The sequence below is a fragment of the Salvelinus sp. IW2-2015 genome, linkage group LG14, assembly GCF_002910315.2.
Source record: "Salvelinus sp. IW2-2015 linkage group LG14, ASM291031v2, whole genome shotgun sequence".
NCBI classification, from domain to species: domain Eukaryota; kingdom Metazoa; phylum Chordata; class Actinopteri; order Salmoniformes; family Salmonidae; genus Salvelinus; species Salvelinus sp. IW2-2015.
In genome coordinates, this window is record NC_036854.1 from 29,139,120 (window position 1) to 29,162,332 (window position 23,213).

The 23,213-nt window shown below is 42.0% G+C and overlaps 1 pseudogene; it reads left to right on the forward strand.

Moving 5' to 3' along the window:
- The window catches only part of LOC111973506 (A-type potassium channel modulatory protein DPP6-like), a 62,555-nt pseudogene that overhangs the window by 14,928 nt on the left and 24,414 nt on the right, over positions 1-23,213 (forward strand).

A 23,213-nucleotide genomic window follows, 5' to 3' on the forward strand; every position in this document is an offset into this window, starting at 1 on the left:
TGCTGGGCTATAGAGTAGAGCAGTGTTTCCCAAAGTCAGTCCTGGGGCCCCCCTGGGTGCACGTTTAGTTTTTTACGCTAGCACTACACAGCTGATTTAAATATTCAAAGCTTGATGATGAGTTAGTTATTTAAATCAGCTGTGTAGTGCTATGGTAAAAAAAAAAAATGTGCACCGGGGTGGGGTGGGCCCCCCCACCCCACCCCGGTGCACATTTTATTTTTTACATTCCTCTATAAACCCTGTTATAGAGGAATTGTACTGGGTCTATAAAGAATGTACTGGGGGCTATAGAGGAATGTACTGGGGCTATAGAGGAATGTACTGGCTATAGAGGAATTACTGGGGCTATAGGGAATGTACTGGGGCTATAGTGGGAATGTACTGGGGCATTATAGAGGAATGTACTGGGGCTATAGAGGAAATTGTATCTACTGGATGGGGCTATAAAGGAATGTACTGGGGCTATAGGGAATGTACTGTAGGAATGTACTGACTATAGGGAATGTACATGGGCTATAGAGGAAGTACTGGGCTATAGTTTTCTCTCTCTCTCTCTCTCCCAACTCTAAGGGAGCGGTTCAGAATTTACTGAACGTGACTAATTACTAAGTAGAATACAATGTAATCTCCCATCATATGTACTTCCATTCTGATGGTAATTACTAAAACATGTTTTTAATGGCCAAGTCAATCAGTCTTCTTTATGACCGTCTCCAATCATTCTTCTTCCAGGTGTACCAGCACTCGTTCACTGCCTTCTACATCATCTGCAGCCTGGAGACTCCGTAAGTAGCTGAAACCAACCAATGCTTCCCCTCCCCTCCCGTCTCTTCTCCTCTCAGCCTAGTCAGTCATGTCTCTGCACTGCCACCTCCTGGAGACAAGGAGAACTGCAGGCCAGGGGCCTTGATGACCTCATCCATCCTCACCTCCAGACTAAGACACCTCTAATTCTCTGCCCTACAGCTCACAGCACTTCTAAAGGAACAAAAAGTGGCTGTGGTATATAAAGCACCTGTATTTCCAGCTGTTCTTCAACCTTTTGGACTGGGATGTATAACACTGGTACATCTGGGCAGGAGCAGCGAAGGCTGCTTGTGCAGTAGAGTGTTTTTTTTATGCTTTGTTTTGTTGATGATCAACTAAGAGTATTTTTTTAAGAAGGTGCTCTGTCATTTAGTGAGGGGCAGTTCAATGTGTGTGTCGGTGTGTAGTGTGGATGTGTGTGTGTATGTGTGTTCATATTGTGGTCTCTCCTCTCTGCTGCAGGGAGACATGGAACCTGAACCCTCCAGAGGTACGGAACGCCCAACTGCAGTATGCAGGCTGGGGACCCAGGGGCCAGCAGCTGGTAAGAACTACAACTCCCAGCAGCACCCTCTGTCTCGTCCGTACTCCATACCCCTATGTCACTGCTATTTGATAGAATCGTGTGTGTGTGTGTGTGTCCATGTCTGGTTCTCAATGGATAGTACAATATGAAGGGACTTTATCTCCACATTAGCTATGACTGGGGTTGCAAGCCGATTGTAATTTACCAAAGTTACCAGAATCTTCAGTATTTTGGTAATTAACAGAAAATATATGGCAATCTATTGTAACATTGGTAATATATACTTGAAGAACTTAAAAATATATATATATTCCATACTGTATTAATTTTCTATATCAGTGTCCATATTGTCCATGAGTTTCTTGTAGATAAACTATATGGTTCCAGAGAAAACAGCCTAATTAATAAAGAAAAAGCATCTAATCAACAAATGCATACTTTTTTATTCAATCTGCAAATCTTTGAACTATTTAATTTTTTCACAACTGACACCAGTTTTACGTCAAAACATTTACAACCGACATGTTAAATACATGTATAAAAAAAAAAGATAAAGAATATTTAATTCAGAAACCCTCATATTTAACACTGGTATTCACTAAGTTAATGGTTTATATTTAAGATAATGTTTTATAGCTTTGTCATTCTGTTTTATTTGAAAGTCATCTTATTATTTTATATATGATGTGATAAGGCCACACAGATGCCACACACCTGTGATAATCTGAAGTACCCAAAAGGGCCACTAGATGTCTTGCGATACAATCCTTGAAAGATACCAAAATTCTGGTAGTTTACTGGTAAACTTAGAAAGTTTCCAGTAATATACCCTCCCTTTGCAACCCTAGCTATGACCTTTCCTATAGCTATTTCTGTTAAACTATCACAAGCTACCAGGCTGTCTAGCCATAGAAAGAACATTAATAAGCATTAGTCTACTAGTACTCAGAGCAGACTATCCTCTGGCACAATGCAATTAATTACCTGTAATCTCCCCAGTGGATTAATTGGCGAAGTCAATTGATTGATATCACACAGTCTCTCCTATCATTACTCATTAAACAGCCCTGATTCCAACACAGTCACTTTCGTTTAAAGGAGCTTTCCTCCCAGCAACAGATTCTTGACGTTTGGGCTATGATACTTGTTGTCAACGATAAGATGATTAGGTGGGAGAGGAAGGTGTCTGCCAATGTGAGTTCACATATACTTGCATGCATACACACACACACACAAACACACACACACAACATCACACACACACACACAACACACACACACACAACACACACACACACACACACACACACACACACACACACACACACACACACACACACACACACACACACACACACACACAGCTATTTCTTTACACACACAACCACACACACACACACAACACACACACACACACACACACAACAACACACCACACACACACACACACACACACACACACACGCACAGCTGTCTTGTCCCATGTTGAAAGCGGTGGAATTAGGTTAAACACACAGTGTCCTTTGATTCACCAAAGGGGAGGACGGGCAGCTGTGTCTGAGTCTGTGTCTGTGTGGATGAACACTGTTCATTTAACTCCAGCTTTAGCAGTAACTTTAATCATGTTTACATACTGCTTTACTCATTTCATATGTATGTATATACTGTATTCTATTTTACTGTATTTTAGTCAATGCCACTCCGACATTGCTCATCCTAATATGTATATATTTCTTAATTCCATTCTTTTACATTTAGATGTGTGTKTATTGCTGTGAATTATAGATATTGCTGCACTGTTGCTAGGAGTACAAGCATTTCGCTACACCCGCAATAACATCTACTAAATATGTGTATGTGAACAATAACATTTAATTTGATAAGGGGTCCTCATTAAAGGTGTTTTTCTCCTCTTCTTTTAAATCGGAGACGAATCCTTCACTGAGACGCTGAGCTTTGCTTGCTCTCTCTACCTGCCTCTCCCTCCATTTCTCTCTAGAGGGTCTGACATGGCACATCTCTCTCTGCTGCTGTTGTCAGCCTGCCCACAATATGACCTCACATCTCCCAAGACTCTGTGTGTGAACAGCATATGGGCGGTAGCTTGGGTAGTACCTCCTACAGAAGTGGGCCAAGCTCACTGTGTGACTCTCTGCACTGGCCTAGATCCAGTTGTTAAACTGGGCCTCGGTCAGTCTGCACCGAGGAGAACTCAAACATACCGGGGTCCCCCCTGGCCTACCTTGCCACATGAGCAACAKAAGTTTTAATTAGGAAGGATGGAGTTGACCTTGAACTGCCCAGCAGGTAGTCAACACTTCTCCCAACAGTGGACAGAGAGGAGGGCAATGCTGTACACCATTAGAGGATTAATCTGCAATTAGGATTTATATTGATATACAATATTGGTGTGTAATGTGTTGAGGAAGGGATTCATTATGCAGTACGTTCTCTCTGWATTCTTGTTCACCTTTGTTTTCCCACACACAACCTTTAGTGTTTTGTTTTCTCACACACAACCTTAAGTCTCTTGCATACAAAACTCTCGGTCTCCCTCACTCTCTCTCCTGCTTTCTTTCTCTCTTTCTCTCCCTCTCTTTCTCTGGCAGTAGCAGAATCAGAGCCAGGCCAGTCAGCCAACACTACTGCTAAATGTTTTACAATTCAAGTTGTGCAGTGAATAGGAAAGTATCTACACTATGGATAGAACCTTTTTATCTCATATTGGCTCTATATTTCTCATGGTTAAAGCATCCTTCTGTCAACCTACAGGTCAACAAGTTTAGTAATGCAGAGGTTACATCTTCCTGTATCATAGGTTATTTATTCTACATCCTTCCTTTCTTTCTTTCTTTCTTTCTTCCTTTCTTTCTTTCTTTCTTTCTTTCTTTCTTTCTTTCTTTCTTTCTTTCTTTCTTTCTTTCTTTCTGTCTTTCTTCTTTCCATATTAATCACCTCAGTATTTCATCCCTTTTTCCCCTCATCTTTCTCTTGCCTTAGATTTTTATTTTTGAGAACAACATCTACTACCGTTCGACAGTGGAGAGCCGATCGATCCGTCTGGTTTCCACCGGCAAGGAGGGGGTCATCTTCAATGGGCTCAGCGATTGGCTGTACGAAGGTGAGATTGGCTGATGTGAATACTGTATTATTGGTGTTCTGGGTGGAGATGTCTGTCCCATTGCATTGTCGACCCCAAAGAATGTGGCACTTGAGTAAAAATTATAGAGTTATTATTTAGGCTAGTCAGCGGTGGAGTAAACAAGTGATTTAGAATGATACCAAAATGGCGTTAAAAACAGGAAACCTGCCAATTTGCKCCAATTTCCCAGAGTTCTCACCACGGCTGTTCTACATGAGTGAATTAGCATTAATTAGCATTAATTCAGCAGAATTAATATTCACCGTCTGTTCTCCACTCTGATACAGATGTCAGGTTTTCTCAACGTTGTTTTGTCTGTTTTGACTCGACTGATCAAAGCTCACCTGAGTCCACCTCAGTGCCTCCGCCTCGTCCCCTGAGGACCAGACTGCCTCTCAACTCTACTAATAAATTCATTTCTTCTGTTCCTCGTGTTTTTTGCTCTCTTTTCTTCTCTCTTTTAATAACACGGAGAAAGAGAGAGATGGAGGACTGTCAGGAAGGGATGGAAATTGCTGTCTTTTGTTTAGGGCCTCGTGTAGTGCTCAATGGGTGGACTGGCACCTGGGGCTCTACTAACTAGGTCTCTTGTGACTAGGGTTGCAACATTTGTGGAACTTTCAATAAATTCCCTGGTTCTCCAGAAATCCTGGTTTGAGGATTCTGGATTTCTGGCTTATTCCCTTCTGATTCTGGGAATCCCAGGTAATTGAAAGTTCCCTACTTGTGACAATCTCTAGTTTCTTGAGCAAGCACGATTCCAAGATTTTACAATGACAAATGTAAATGTGTGATGCTCCGTGCATTTAAGTGTCTGCATGTAAGTGTGTGTGCGTGCGAGGTCGCTTGCACTAAATATTGCTTCTACACTCAAACTTTGTGTTAATGTGTGTAGTCTGTGAATGTAGTATGTGTGTGTTACAGTGTGTATGTAGTCTATGTGTGTTACAGTGTGTATGTAGTCTATGTGTGTCACAGTGTGTATGTAGTAGGTGTGTGTTACAGTGTGTATGTAGTCTGTGTGTGTCACAGTGTGTATGTAGTAGGTGTGTGTCACAGTATGTATGTAGTCTGTGTGTGTCACAGTGTGTATGTAGTATGTGTGTGTTACAGTGTGTATGTAGTCTGTGTGTGTCACAGTGTGTATGTAGTAGGTGTGTGTCACAGTGTGTATGTAGTCTGTGTATCACAGTGTGTATGTAGGCTATGTGTGTAATCTGCGTATGTGTTTACTGTTGACTCATGGCCCACCCCTACCCCCAGATTAGTTTGAATGAGATTTTAAGATGCAGAGGAGCCCTCCCAACAGCAATATTAGTCTAACTCCATTTAAACCCTGACATATACTTGTGAAGCGCTGAAGGCCTGGCAATTTACACTAATCATTTATGAAGGAAGATTAATCTTTCAACGAGACGGGAGGGAATTTAGCCTGAGCTTGACCTGCCTCACAACGTAGACCTGGTTCACATATCATGTCACTCAATGCAGATCTCTGACAGACTGTATTCATTCTGCAATAACACATCAAACGTGTGTGTGTGTTTAGTGGTGACATAACCCGCGAAGGGGAGAGAGCCCTTCCCAGGTTGTGTAACATCTGTTTAGATCTGGACCAGACGGCTGCAGGGTCAGTCACAGTGTCAGACACAGGGAGGAAAGCTCTCCCTGGAGGAAAGCTCTCCCTGGAGGAAAACACCACGCTTGCATTCTAGATGAGATTATCATTGTGTGTGCCCCCCTGTCTGTGTTTATACCTACAGTTGAAGTCAGAAGTTTACATACACCTTAGTCAAATACATTTAAACTCAGTTTTTCACAATTCCTGACATTTAATCCTAGTAAAAATTCCCTGTCTTAGGTCAGTTAGGATCACCACTTTATTTTAAGAATGTGAAATGTCAGAATAATAGTAGAGAAAATTATTTAATTCAGCTTTTATTTCTTTCATCACATTCCCAGTGGGTCAGAAGTTTACATACACTCAATTAGTATTTGGTAGCATTGCCTTTAAATTGTTTAACTTGGGTCAAATGTTTCGGGTAGCCTTCCACAAGCTTCCCACAATAAGTTGGGTGACTTTTGGCCCATTCCTCCTGACAGAGCTGGTGTAACTGAGTCAGGTTTGTAGGCCTCCTTGCTCGCACACGCTTTTTCAGTTCTGCCCACAAATTTTCTATAGGTTTGAGGTCAGGGCTTTGAGATGGCCACTCCAATACCTTGACTTTGTTGTCCTTAAGCCATTTTGCCACAACTTTGGAAGTATGCTTGGGGTCATTGTCCATTTGGAAGACCCATTTGCGACCAAGCTTTAACTTCCTGACTGATGTCTTGAGATGTTGCTTCAATATATCCACATCATTTTCCTACCTCATGATGTCATCTATTTTGTGAAGTGCACCAGTCCCTCCTGCAGCAAAGCACCCCCACAACATGATGCTGCCACACCCGTGCTTCACGGTTGGGATGGTGTTCTTCGGCTTGCCAGCCTTCCCCTTTTTCTTCCAAACATAAAGATGGTCATTATGGCCAAACAGTTCTATTTTTGTTTCATCAGACCAGAGGACATTTCTCCAAAAAGTAGGATCTTTGTCCCCATGTGCAGTTGCAACCGCAGTCTTGTTTTTTTTATGGCGGTTTTGGAGCAGTGGCTTCTACCTTGCTGAGCGGCCTTTCAGGCTATGTCGATATAGGACTCGTTTTACTGTGGATATAGATACTTTTGTACCTGTTTCCTCGAGCATCTTCAGAAGGTCCTTTGCTGTTGTTCTGGGATTGATTTGCACTTTTCGCACCAAAGCATGTTCATCTCTAGGAGACAGAACGCGTCTCCTTCCTGAGCAGTATGACGGCTGCGTGGTCCCATGGTGTTTATATTTGCATACTATTGTTTGTACAGATGAATGTGGTACCTTCAGGCGTTTGGAAATTACTCCCAAGGATGAACCAGTCTTGTGGAGGTCTACAATTATTTTTCTGAGGTCTTGGCTGATTTCTTTTGATTTCCCCATGATGTCAAGCAAAGAGGCACTGAGGTTGAAGGTAGGCCTTGAAATACATTCACAGGTACACCTCCAATTGACTCAAATTATGTCAATTAGCCTATCAGAAGCTTCCAAAGCCATGACATAATTTTCTGGAATTTTCCAAGCTGTTTAAAGGCACAGTCAACTTGGTGTATGTAAACTTCTGACCCACTGGAATTGTGATACAGGGAATTATAAGTGAAATAATCTGTCTGTAAACAATTGTTGGAAAAATTACTTGTGTCATGCASAAAGTAGATGTCGTAACCGACTTGCCAAAACTATTGTTTGTTAATGATGGTGTTCGAGTCGTGCTTGACCGCGCAATCGTGGGTGAACAGGAAGTACAGGAGGAGACTAAGCACGCACCACTGAGGGGCCCATGTTGAGGATCAGCATGGCATATGTGTTGTTGCCTACCCTAACTACCTGGGGTCGGCCCGTCAGGAAGTCCAGGATCCAGTTGCAGAGGGAGGTGTTTAGTCCCATGGTCCTTAGTTTAGTGATGAGCTTTGTGGGCACTATGGTCTTGAACGCTGAGCCGTAGTCAATAAACAGAATTGTCCAGGTGGGAAAAGGCAGTGTGTATCTATTGGGGCGGTATGCAAATTGGAGTGGTTCTAGGGTTTCTGGGATGATGGTGTTTATGTGAGCCATGGCTAGCTTTTCAAAGCACTTCATGGCTACAGATGTGATTACTATGGGTCAGTAGTCATTTAGGCAGGTTACTTTGTCATTCTTGGGCACAGGGACTATAGTGGTCTGCTTGAAACATGTAGGGATTACACACTCGGTCAGGGACAGGTTGAAAATGTCAGTGAAGACACTTGCCAGTTGGTCAGCGCGTGCTCTGAGTACGCATCCTGGTAATCCTTCTGGCCCTGCAGCCTTGTGAATGTTGACCAGTTTAAAACCTTTTACTGCTAGGGGTTCCGCTAGCGGAACGTTTCAACAACATCTGGTGAAATCGCAGAGCGCGAAATACAAAAAAGATTATTTGAAATATTTAACTTTCATACAATCACAAGTGCAACACACCAAAATACAGCTTAACTTCTTGTTAACCTCTTTCAGCTAGGGGGCAGAATTTTTATGTTTGGAAAAATAACGTTCCCAAGGTAAATTGACTATTTCTCAGGCTCAGATATTAGAATATGCATATAATTGACAGATAAGGATAGAAAACACTCTAAAGTTTCCAAAGCTGTCAAAATATTGTCTGTGAGTATAACAGAACTGATTTTACAGGCGAAAACCTGAGGAACTCCAACCCGGAAGTGCATTGTTGTTTTTTTATCCCTGTTCCATTGCTTGCCCCTCCTCCATTTGAAGGGGTATCAACCAGATTCCCTTTCCAATGGCTTCCTCAGGCTGTGACCAGGCTTTAGACATAGTTTCAAGCTTTTATTTTGAAAAATGAGCGAGATTTATTAAAGCGCGTCAGTTGTCCTTTGATTAGTTCCTGCGCAGGAGAGATGTGGCTCGACATTTTCTTTCTCTGTAGTATTGAACAGTTTACCGTCCGGTTGAAATATGATTGATTATGTATGTTAAAAACAACCTGAGGATTGATTATAAAAAACCTTTGACATGTTTCTACGAACATTACGGATACTTTTTGGAATTTTCGTCTGCCCTTCAGGACCGGAACGAGCTTGTGGTTTTCTGAACATAACGCGCAAACCAAATGGTGGTTTTTGGTTATAAAACTAATCTTTATCGAACAAAAATAACATTTATTGTGTAACTGGGAGTCTCGTGAGTGAAAACATCCGAAGATTATCAAAGGTAAGCGATTAATTTTATTGCTTTTCTGACTTTCGTGACCAAGCTAATTTAAGGCTAGCTGTTCTAGCAGTGATTGATACACTCACAAACGCTTGGATTGCTTTCGCTGTAAAGCATATTTTCAAAATCTGACCCGATAGGTGGATTAACAACAAGCTAAGCTGTGTTTTGGTATATTTCACTTGTGATTCCATGATTATAAATATTTTTAGTATTATTTTTGAATTTGGCGCGCTGCAATTCAGCGGTTGTTTACGATAATGATCCCGTAAAAGGGATCCATGCGGCAAGAAGTTAATCTAGCCACCGAGTCAGATTTCAAAAAGGCTTTACGGCGAAAGCAAACCATGCTATTATCTGAGGACAGTACCCCATCAAACAAACACATGACAATCATAATTCAACCCACCAGGCGCGACACAAAACTCAGAAATAACGATATAATTCATGCCTTACCTTTGAAGATCTTCTTCTGTTGGCACTCCAATTAGTCCCATAAACATCATAAATGGTCCTTTTGTTCGATATATTCCATCCTTATATCTCCAAAATGTCAATTTATTTGTCGCGTTTGATTCAGAAAAACACCGGTTCCAACCTGCGCAACATGACTACAAAATATCTAATAAGTTACCTGTAATCTTGGTTCAAACATTTCAAACAACTTTCCAAATACAACTTTAGGTATTTTTTAACGTAAATAATCGATAACATTTAAGACGGGATAAACTGCGTTCAATAGCGGATAAAAACAAAGTGGAGCGAGCTTTCAGGTCGTGCGCCCCAACCACAACAGTACACTTGGCTATCCACCCAGATAGGAAATGGCTACTTCTTAATTTCTCAAAGGAAATACATCAACCATTTTTTAAAGACTGTTGACATCCAGTGGAAGCGATAGAAACTGCAAGCAAGTGCCTTAGAAATCTAGATCCATATAGAAAACCCATTGAAAACACTGTCACCTCATCAACAAAAAATTCTGGATGGTTTGTCYTCTGGGTTTTGCCTGCCAAATAAGTTCTGTTATACTCACAGACATAATTGTAACTGTTTTAGAAATCTCAGAGTGTTTTCTATCCAAATCTACCAATTATATGCTTATCCTAGCTTCTGGGCCTGAGTAGCAGGCAGTTTACTTTGGGCACGCTTTTCATCCAGACGTGAAAATACCGCCCCCTAGCCCGAAGAGGTTTTAACAAGAAATTTGTGGAGTGGTTGAAAAACAAGTTTTAATGACTCCAACCTAAGTGTATGTAAACTTCCGACTTCAACTGTATGCTTGACAATGTGTGTGTGGGACACTGGCAGTGTGTGTGTGGGACACTGACAGTGTGTGTGTGGGACATTGACAGTGTGTGTGTGGGACTCAGTGTCCCACACACACACTGCCAGTGTCCCACACACACATTGTCAAGCATACAGTTGAAGTCGGAAGTTTACATACACTTAGTGTTATGAGTGTGTGAGACACTGACAGTCTTGTGTAAGAGGAGTCAGAAAGACAAAACACCCAAGGTGATTATAGAACGTTTGTCATCTGTGGCCTGCCTGTCAGACTAACTGATGTGCTGGAGCAGACAACATCCTGAAATATGATGTGGCTCAGGGACAGAGCCAGAGAAGTCTGGCACGGCACGATAATAGTCACACACACTGTTGATACGAGCTGTGTCTGCATACCCCATGGAGTCTTGGCTGGGATTGCACATTTCGCACACTGAGAAGCTTATGTTTGTTGATTTGTTTGTGTTTGTTTGTGTTTACGGCAGTGTGGTTTATCGGCGGTGTTGTTTATTGGCGCTCCAGCTGAATATGTAAGCTTCTTTTCTGAAAARAAAAAATGAAGTTAACAACTGTGTGTGTGTTTAGTACATATATAATATCCTTTCTAAGCTCTCTGTAAGAAGGCAGTTCAGTTGAATCTCTGTCGTGCTTCTGCTCTCATCCACCAGTGGACTCAGTTCTAACATGTATTATTGTTGGACTGAACTCATTCTGCACCATGTGTTCTTCGTTCAATTCACATTTCTCCAGTGGCGATTTTAGCATGTAAATCTTGTTGGGGCAAAAAAGTTCAAATGTTTTAGATGCATGCCAGAAAAGCCACTACACAACACAACATTAACAATACATGAATTGCACAATAACGGTGACAAACAGTTGCACATAAAACTGTTAGGGCTTACACAGAGTCCCATCAGCAGTCCCAACACCTTACCACTGCTACACCTGTCTATCAGCAGAGTCTTATCTGGTAGCAAAACAATTCATTCAGCCTCATTTATTGCCTTTTAAAAAAACATAGCAGATATGGCTGACTTGCTTAAACAAATGTGGTTCTACTGACAATTTAGATGTACAAACTATGGCATAAGGGGACGACGAGTGGATAAGAGGCAATCCGTAATTTTGATTAAGACGTTAATGAGCGAGCTAGGACGCACTTTTGAAATGTACAGCGACAGAATTCAGAACATGGGACATTCTTACAGTATTCTCCCTGTAAACCAAGTCAGAACCGTAGGATAAATAAAGGGGGCATATAAGCAGACAATGAAAGCTCTTACAATATTCGATGATTTAATTTCTCTAAACAGGCTATAGTCTACATTTGCACCACCAAGTCAGACAGTAGGCTAAATCGAGCACGCCCCCATTCTCATCGACGGGGCTGTAGTGGAGCAGGTTGAGAGCTTCAAGTTCCTTGGTGTCCACATCACCAACAAACCAACATGATCCAAGCACACCAAGACAGTCGTGAAGAGGGCACGACAAAACTTGGCATGGGTCCTCAGATCCTCAAAAGGTTCTACAGCTGCACCATTGAGAGCATCCTGACTGGTTGCATCACTGCCTGGTATGGCAACTGCTCGGCCTCCGACCGCAAGGCACTACAGAGGGTAGTGCGTACGGCCAAGTTTCCTGCCGTCCAGGACCTCTATACCAGGCCGTGTCAGAGGAAGGCCCTCATTCAAGGACTTTACTTTATTTTTACTATTTTCTACATTGTAGAATAGTAGTGAAGACATCATAACTATGAAATACACATAGGGAATGATATAGTAACCAAAAAAGTGTTAAACAAATCAAAATGTATTTTATATTTGAAATTCTTCAAATAGCCACCCTTTGCCTTGATGACAGCTTTGCACACTCTTGGCATTCTCTCAATCAGCTTCATGAGGTAGTCACCTGGAATGGATTTCAATTAACAGATGTGCCTTCTTAGAAGTTCATTTGTGGGAGAAGAGACTTGCTTGGGCCAAGAAACACGAGCAATGTGTCTATGACATGTGTCTATGACACATCACCCAAGGGGCTTGAATTTTCGAGCCATACCCGTAGATTTTGCGGTGACGTAGTGTCTCCATGAGTGACAGAACACCAAGCCAATCATGGCGCAACTAGGGAAGATGAGCAACCCTTCCGCTCCGTTTTTCCACTGGCTGCCCCACCACAGAAAGCACCGAGCTAGGCTGAAACACCTGCATTTTGGAGCTGACTTACTCAAGAAAGCAAAAAAAAGACAATGTTTGTATGCGGCTATATTAACTCAATGATTCATGTATTTTTACATTGTTTGCAAACTGATATGTGACAGGTATTAATGCCAAAATAACATGCAAGACACACATTTTTAATATATATATATATTTTTTAGATTAACAGGTGGGGCTCAAAACAGGTGGGACTCTGTCCTGGAACAAAAATATGACTCTCCTTCTCATTAGTTTGGCCCACCTGATTCTGTCACATCACATTCAGTAGCTTCTATTGCCCACCTGCCTCAGTAACAGGCCGCTCATGCATAAGTAATGTGCGTGTTAGGCAGTGAGTCATTTAGGCCCAGTGAGTGTGTGAACCAGGGGGAATAGACGAGTGAGAGACTGCTCACCTGGGTAATCATAGTTGTGGAGATAGAACAGCTCAAAGGACATGGAAACAAAGGCAGGTTCAAACACACACACAGTGTTTTTATGCATGTGTGCACGTGGACGTGCCTGTGTGTGTGTATCTTCACCTGGCACTACCTATCAATAAAGCCCCCTCAGGGATGTGAGTGTGTTTCATGTTATCCATATCACCCTGCATAATTTCAAACACATACACAGGCTCTGTAGTGACGCACAAGAGGTCACAGGTTTTTGATGAAGTAAGCCAAGCTCCAACAGGACACTTTCTGTGTACCTCAGCATCAGAAAAGGGGTCTCTCACACACACACACACACACACACTCGAAATGTCCCTGCTTACACCACCCTACAATGTTGCACCTGACTGGGAAATGACTTTTTCTGTTCCCTTCTCTGGTATGGTTCTTTTGAGTGGTTGGTCGATGTTTCTCTCTTGTGAGATTAAAAGCAGTGTTTTGATTTATGACCAGAACATACTTCAGCATTTTTATGAATTTTACGACAGCATTGATCCAAACTGACTATGCATCGCAATTGACGTTTGTGTCAGTATTTAACATGACTGATGTATCTGACGCACGTCAGCACTGGGTATTGTAATGTAGTTCTATTCAAACACATAATGGGTTTCTGTTAGAGTTTCACCATCTTTATTATTACTGAAAACTAAAGGATATTTCTCTCCTGTCCTTTTCCAGAGGAGATCTTCCAGACCCATATTGCCCACTGGTGGTCTCCGGATGGTGCCCGGCTGGCATATGCCACCATCAACGACACTATGGTGCCCAGGATGGAGATCCCTATGTTCACAGGGACTACTTACCCTACCGGGAGGGAGTATCACTACCCTAAGGTTAGAACAGTATAATTACTAACCTATTACCAACAAAACGTGTTCTACTACAACGCTACTCCACAGTAAATTGTACCACCGCTCAAAGGTCAGGAAACACACATAAAGGTAAAAAAGTACAACCAATCTTGGGAAATGGGAAAATATTCCCGCATGGAGTTAGTTCTGTCTACGGGCGTGTCCTTCATGAGGCAGATGCACTTAAAATGTCCAATAAGAACAGTTGTTTTATTAATGGCATTTGCAATCATAGTGTCACTCTGCTGTCTGCCTTCTGTGCAGGCTGGGGAGGAAAATCCAGTCATCTCTTTGTATGTGGTCAACCTGAACGGGCCCCTGCACACCATTGAGATGAGGAGACCTGAAGACCCGAGGATGGGGTACACCACCCCACACAACACCTACCCTTACTAATCTACCTCGTACACACACACCTACACCGTTTACTAATCTAACCTCCGTTACACAACACACTACCTTTCTATTAACGCCAACAGCGACCACTCTACCCACACACACTACCCTTACTAATCTAACCTAACCAATTTACACCAACCTAACCCCTAATTAAAATTACATCTACACACTCCGTTATATAATCAGCTCCGTACAGCCCATACACTACTAATCTAACCTCCATTTACCAGCCACCACATCTACTACCATATTACAAAAAATCATACCTTAATCAATACGACTTCTATCAACAACACCTACCTACTTCTACCCTACACAACCACAACCCCTTACTAATCTAACTCCGTACTAAACCACACTACCCTTATAATCTAACCTCTAACAGCCACACGCTACCCTCTACTAACTAAATTGCAACCTACACAACAACCACACGTACTTACTAATCTAACCGTAACAATACAACACACATATCCTTACTAAATCTAACCTCCATACACAACCACCTACACCTACTAATCTAACTCCGTACACAGCACCGCACTACCCTTACTAATCTAACCTCCGCACAACGCACACTACCTTACTAATCTAACCTCCATTTACATCCACACTACCCTTATAAATCTAACCTCCAAATAACAACCACACTACCTTACTAATCTACCTCCGTAAACAGCCAAACTACCTTACTATCTAACCTCCAAACACGACCACAACTACCTTAATAATCTAACCTCCAAAACACGCCCACACTAACCTTGCAATCTAACCTCCATTTACAGCACAATACCTTAATACTAACCTCCAAATACAACCACACTACCCTTACTAATCTAACTCCGTACCACCACACTACCTTACTAATCTAACCTCCGTACACAGCCACACTACCTTACTAATCTAACCTCAATCAACTCAACTACCTTACTAATCTACTCTACACAACCACCTACCCTTACTATCTAACCTCCTAACAACCACACTACCCTTACTAATCTAACCTCCGTACACAACCACACTACCTTACTAATCTAACCTCCGTACACAACCACACCCTTACTAATCTAACCTCCAAACACAGCCACACTACCTTACTAATCTAACCTCCTACACAACCACACTACCCTTACTAATCTAACCTCCATTTAACAACCACACTACCTTACTAATCTAACCTCCTACACAGCCACACTACCTTACTTAATCTAACCTCAATTGACACACACTCCTTACTATCTAACCTCCATTTACAACCACACTACCCTTACTAATCTAACCTCCATTTACAACCACACTACCCTTACTAATCTAACCTCCGTAACAACCACCTACCCTTACTATCTAACCTCCGTACACAACCACACTACCCTTACTAATCTACCTCCGCTAACAACCCACACTACCCTTACTAATCTAACCTCCGTACACACCACACTACCCTACTAATCTAAACCTCAAACACAACCACACTACCCTTACTAATCTAACCTCAATCACAACCACCTACCTTACTAATCTAACCTCCGATACACACACACTACCCTTACTAATCTAACCTCAACACAGCCACACTACCCTTACTAATCTAACCTCCATAACAGCCACACACTACCCTTACTAATCTAACCTCCAATACAACCACACTACCCTTACTAATCTAACCTCCGTAAACACCAACTACCTACCTATAATCTAACCTCCAAACACAACCACCTACCTTACTAAATCTAACCTCCAAACACAAGCCACACTACCCTACTAATCTAACTCCTACAACACCCACTACCCTTACTAATCTAACCTCCCAAATACAAACACTCCCTTACTAATCTAACCTCCGTACACAACCACACTACCCACTAATCTAACCTCCGTAACAACCCAACACACTTACTAATCTAAACCTCACGAACCAACACAATACATACCTAAATCTAACCTCCGTACACAGCCAAACACTACACTTACTAATCTAACCTCAAACACAGCACACTACTATAACACTCATACTCACAACTACTAAACCTAATATTACAAGACCACACTACCTTACTAATCTAACCTCCTACTACAGCCAAAACACTACCCTTACTAATCGTACCTCCTACACACCACACTACCCTTACTAATCTAACCTCCAACACACAGCCACACTACCTTTAATCTAACCTCCGATACAACCACACTACCCTTACTAATCTAACCTCCATACCACCACCACACTCCCTTACTAATCTACCTCACACAACCACACTACCCTTACTAATCTACCCCGTACACAACCACATACCCTTATAATCTAACCTCCGTACACAACACACACTCCTTACTAATCTAACCTCCAATACAAGACCACACTACTCTACTAATCTAACCTCAAATACACACACTACCTTACTAATCTAACCTCTACACACCACACTACCCTTACTAATCTAACCTCCGTACACAACCACACCTACCCTTACTAATCAACCTCCATTTACAAACCACACTACCCTTACTAATCTAACCTCCCGTACACAACCCACCTACCCTTACTAATCTAACCTCCACACCACACTACCCTTACTAATCTAACCTCCATACAGCCACACCTACCCTTACTAATCTAACCTCCATTATACACCACCACTACCCTTACTAATCTAACCTCCGTACACCAACCACACTACCCTTACTAATCTAACACTCCGTACACAACCACACTACCCTTACTAATCTAACCTCCGTCATACCAACCACACTACCCTTACTAATCTAACCTCCGTACACACACCACACTACCTTACTAATCTAACCACAACACACCCACACTACCCTTACTAATCTAACCTACAAATACAACCACACCATCCTTACTAATCTAACCTCCGTACACAACCACACTACCTTACTAATCTAACCTCCGTACACAGCCACACTACCCTTACTAATCTAACCTCCGTAACACCACACTACCCTTACTAATCTAACCTCCATTCACAGCCACACTACCCTTACTAATCTAACCTCCAAATACAACCACACTACCCTTACTAATCTAACCTCACAACAGCCAAACTACCCTTACTAATCTAACCTCCACAACAAACCACACTACCTTACTAATCTAACCCCAAACACAGCCCACTACCCTTGCCTAATCTAACCTCACTTACAGCCACACTACCTTACTAATCTAACTCCAAATACAACCACACTACCCTTACTAATCTACACCTCCGTACACAGCCACACTACCCTACCTAATCTAACCTCCGTACACAGCCACACTACCCTTACTAATCTAACCTCCAATACACCACACTACCCTTACTAATCTAACCTCCGTACACAAACCACACACCCTACTAATCTAACCTCCGTACAAACCACCACTACCCTTACTAATCTAACCTCCAAACACAGCCACACTACCCTTACTAATCTAACCTCCGTACACAGCCACACTACCCTTACTAATTCTAACCTCCAAACACAGCCACACTACCCTTACTAATCTAACCTTCATTTACAGCCACACTACACCTACTAATCTAACTCCAAATTACAACCACACTACCCTTACTAATCTAACCTCCCGTACACAGCCACACTACCCTTACTAATCCACCTCCAAAACACAGCCACACTACTCTTACTAATCTAACCTCCAGACATAACCACCACTACCCTTACTAATCTAACCTCCGTACACAACCACACTACCCTTACTAATTCTTAACCTCCATTTACAAACCACACTACCCTTACTAATCTAACCTCCGTACACAACCACACTACCTTACTAATCTAACCTCCGTACACAACCACACTACCCTTACTAATCTAACCTCCGTATACACCCACATACCCTTACTAATCTAACCTCCGTACACACCACCTTACCCTTACTAATCTAACCTACAAACACACACCACACTACCCTTACTAATCTAACCTACAAATACACCACACTATCCTTACTAATCTACTACCTACACAAACCCCACACTACCCCTTACTAATCTAACCTCCGTACACAGCCACACTACCCTTACTAATCTAACCTCCAAACACAGCCACACTACCCTTACTAATCTAACCTCCCATTTACAGCCACACTACCCACTTATAATCTAACCTCCAAATCAAACACCAACTACCCTTACTAATCTAACCTCCGTAACAGCCAATACCCTTACTAATCTAACCTCCAAAAACACAACCACACTACCCTTACTATTAACCTCCAAACACACAACACTACCCTTGCTAATCTAACCTCCACTTACAGCCACCACTACCCTTACTAATCTAACCTCCAAAATACAACCACACTACCCTTACTAATCTAACCTCCGTACACAGCACACTACCCTTACTAATCTAACCCTCCGTACACAGACCACACTACCCTTACTAATCTAACCTCCAAATACAACCACCACTACCCTTACTAATCTAACCTCCGCTACACAACCACACTACCCTTACTAATCTAAACCTCCGTACCACCACACTACCCTTAATCTAACCTCCAAACACAGCCACACTACCCTTACTAATCTACCTCCGTACACAGCCCACTACCCTTACTAATCTAACCTCCAAACACGCCACACCTACCCTTACTAATCTAACCTTCATTTACACCACACTACCTATTATAATCTAACCTCCCAAATACAACCACACTACCCTTACTAATCTAACCTCCGTACACACACCACTACCTTACTAATCTAACCTCCAAACAAGCCACACTACTCTTACTAAATCTAACCTCCCAATACACAACCACACTACCCTTACTTAATCTAACCTCCGTACACAACCACACTACCCTTACTAATCTAACCTCCAAATACACAACCACACTTACCCTTACTAATCTAACCTCCGTACACACACCACCACTACCCTTTACATTCTAACCTCCGTACACAAACCACACTACCCTTACTAATCTACCTCACAAATACAGCCACACTACTACTTACTATCTACCTCCAAATACAACCACACTACCCTTACCTAATCTAACCTCCGCTACAAACCACACTACCTTATCTAATCTAACCTCCGTACACAGCCACACTACCCTTACTAATCTAACCTCAACACAACCACACTACCCTTACTAATCGAACTCCATTACAACCACACTACCCTTACTAATCTAACCTCCGTAACAACCACACTACCCTTACTAAATCTAACCTCCAAACACAACCACACTACCCTTACATAATCTACCTCCAAAAACAACCACACTACCCTTACTAATCTAACCTACCAACCACCAACCACACTACCCTTACCAATCTAACCTCCGTACACAGCCACATGTACCCTTACTAATCTCAACCTCCAAACACAACCACACTACCTTACTAATCTAACGTACCATTACAATACTACTCAAATGCTGATAGCACAATACCTACTATATATAGCATGGTTATATACCCCTTGTGGATTTGAAAGGGGTGAAGACATGCAATATGTCCAGATAGAATGTTCCGTAGTCCTTTATCCTAGATGTTGAATATACATTAATAAACACTCTTGTTTCTGTTTGTGTTACAGAGAGTACTATGTCACCATGGTGAAATGGCGCGACTACCACCCAAACTGGCAGTGAACTGGTCTTAAACAGAGCCCAGAACATATCCATGCTGACGTTGTGTCAGGCCACCACCGGCCCGTCTGCACCAAGGTGCGTGTGTGTGTCCTGTTCTGTGTCTGTGTGTGTGAGCATCCTCTTCAGCTACACAAACACAGCTGTTTTTCAGCTTACTTCGTTTGCTTTTCTTAAGCTTTGATTGACTTTTCTTTCAAATTGTATGTTTGTAGAAACATGAGGACGAAAGTTGAAAGTTGACACTACAGACAGGTAAAAAGAACATGAACATGATTCAAGTACAAATCATTTATTTTAGGCGTTAATCTGTCTTTTTAATCAGTACTACAGAGTGGAATGCCAATCCATAATTTCTAGATATGTTTATAATTAAGCAAAAAGCACGAAGGGAGTTTGGTAATATGGCCAATATACCACGGCTAAGGGCTTGATTTAGGCACCAAGCACAGCAAAGTGCCTGGATCTGATACACCCTTAGCGCCCGTGTATCCTTCACCATATACCACAAATCCCAGAGGTGCCTTATTGCTATTATAAACTGGTTACCAATGTACTTAGACCAGTAAAAAATGATGTTTTGTCATACCCATGGTATACGGTCTGATAAATCACGGCTGTCAGCCAATCAGCATTCAGAGATCGAACCACCCAGCTTATAAATATGTTTATATACTGTATATGTTTATATACAGTACCAGTTAAACGTTTGGACACACCTAATCATTCCAGGGTTTTTCTTTATTTTTACTATTTTCTACATTGTAGRATAATAGTGAAGACATCAAAACTATGAAATAACACATATTGAATCATGTAGTAACCAAAAAGTGCTAAACAAATAAAAAATATATAGATATTTGAGATTCTTCAAAGTAGCCACCCTTTGCCTTGATGACAGCTTTGCACACTCTTGGCATTCTCTCAATCAGCTTCATGAGGTAGTCACCTGGAATACGTTTCAATTAACAGGTGTGCCTTAATAAAAGTTTATTTGTGGAATTTCTTTCCTTCTTAATGCGTTTGAGCCAATCCATTGTGTTGTGGAAAGGTAGGGTGGTATACAGAAGATAGCCCTATTTGGTAAAAGACCAAGTCCATATTACGGCAAGGACAGCTCAAATAAGTAAAGAGAAATGACAGTCCATCATTACTTTAAGACATGAAGGTCAGTCAATCCGGAAAATGTCAAGAACTTTGAAAGTTTCTTCAAACGCAGTCGCAAAAACCATCAAGCGCTATGATGAAACTGGCTCTCATGAGCACTGCCACAGGAAAGGAAGACCCAGAGTTACCTCTGATGCAGAGGATAAGTTCATTAGAGTTAATGGAACCTCAGATTGCAGCCAAGGCCAAATGGTGGCTACTTTGAAAAATATAAAATATATTTAGATTTGTTTTTTTTTTGTAAAAAAATGTTGGTTAATACATGATTTCATATGTGTTATTTCATAGTTTGTATGTCTTCACTATTATTCTACAATGTAGAAAAAAAAGAAAAAAAGAAAGAAAAACCCTTGAATGAGTAGGTATGTCCAAACTTTTGTCATATGACTGTTAGAATGAGGAGCCGCTGTTCTCCAAAGACGGTCTGAAGTTGTTCTTCACCAGAGCCATCCCACAGGGAGGCAGGGGCAAGTTCTTCCACATCTCCATGTCCATCACACAGGTACGTACACTCCCGTTCTACACTCTCTATTCTGTGTTCTGCATGAGGGCTTCCATACGCTACAATTGCTTCCTACAGCAATGTGCAGCATAGCATAGACAACACCACTACAGAAGGTGAATGGGCAAGACCAAAAATGTACAGTAAGTGCCTTTGAACGGGGTATGGTAGTAGGTGCAAGGCGCACCGGTTTGTGTCAAGAACTGCAACGCTGCTGGGTTTTTCATGCTCAACAGTTTCCCGTGTGTATTAAGAATGGTCCACCACCCAAAGGACATCCAGCCAACTTGACACAACTGCGGGGAGCATTGGAGTCAACATGGGCCAGCATCCCTGTGGAACACTTGACACCTTGTAAAGTCCATTGTCCCAACGAATTGAGGCTGTTCTGACGGAAAAAAGGGTYGGGGTGCAACTCCATATTAGGAAGGCGTTCTTAATGCTTGCTTTACTCAGTGTGTCTATCTCTTCCTCCTTCCCTCTCTAGCCCAACACCAGCACAGACACGCTGCAGTCCATCACGTCTGGAGACTGGGACGTCACCCAGGTTCTGGCCTACAACGAGGACATCCAGCTAATGTGAGCTCCTGACGCAGCTGGACCACACACAGACACAAACACACACAAACACACTTACATGCCTTCACATGTAGTATACACACATTCTTTGCTGTGATTATAACACAAACAACCATCCACAACAAACCTCTCTCTCTCCCCCTTGCTCTCCCTCTCTCCGGAGTAGAGTAGAGTATTTTTTATCCTCGGGGGGCATGTAGTAAAAACACATTGGACACATGACAGTAAAGTAAATAGGCATTTAACGTCATAGATTTAGCCGGTATTAACTTGTGGAATAGACACCAACTGGAATGCGGTTTTAACCAATCAGCATTTGGGATTAGACCCAACCAATGTATAAATGACAATAAATATACTTGGGGAGCTGCTCTGAGAGAAGCAACCTAAATTCATCAAACAAGAGATGCTGGGATTCCCTCAGAATGGATTGCGCCTCACGTATGACTCCCCCCACCCCCCCTGTCAAATTTGTTCCTGGCCTACTTAAGTTTAAAAAAACATCCTCACCTCATATTTCATTTGTGATACATCTCTTCCAATGGCAAGACCTGCTGTTGGAACTCTTGGTACTCTTGCTGCTTATATCAAGCCGACAAGTTTCTGTTCAACTGTACCGCTGGAATAACCTACTTTTCTCACTTCGTAGAATCCTTACATTTGTGACTACGGAAAAACTTCAATGACGTAATGTTGTGTGCACCCATGCATTTGTTATATTATGTATTAGTTGAACAAACGTCCAACTTGAAATGTTTATTATTATGTATCTTACAGATACTTCTTGAGCACAGAGGATGATCCGAAACGCAGGCATCTCTACAGGTAACACATACATAGCTCTGAATAACTGTCTC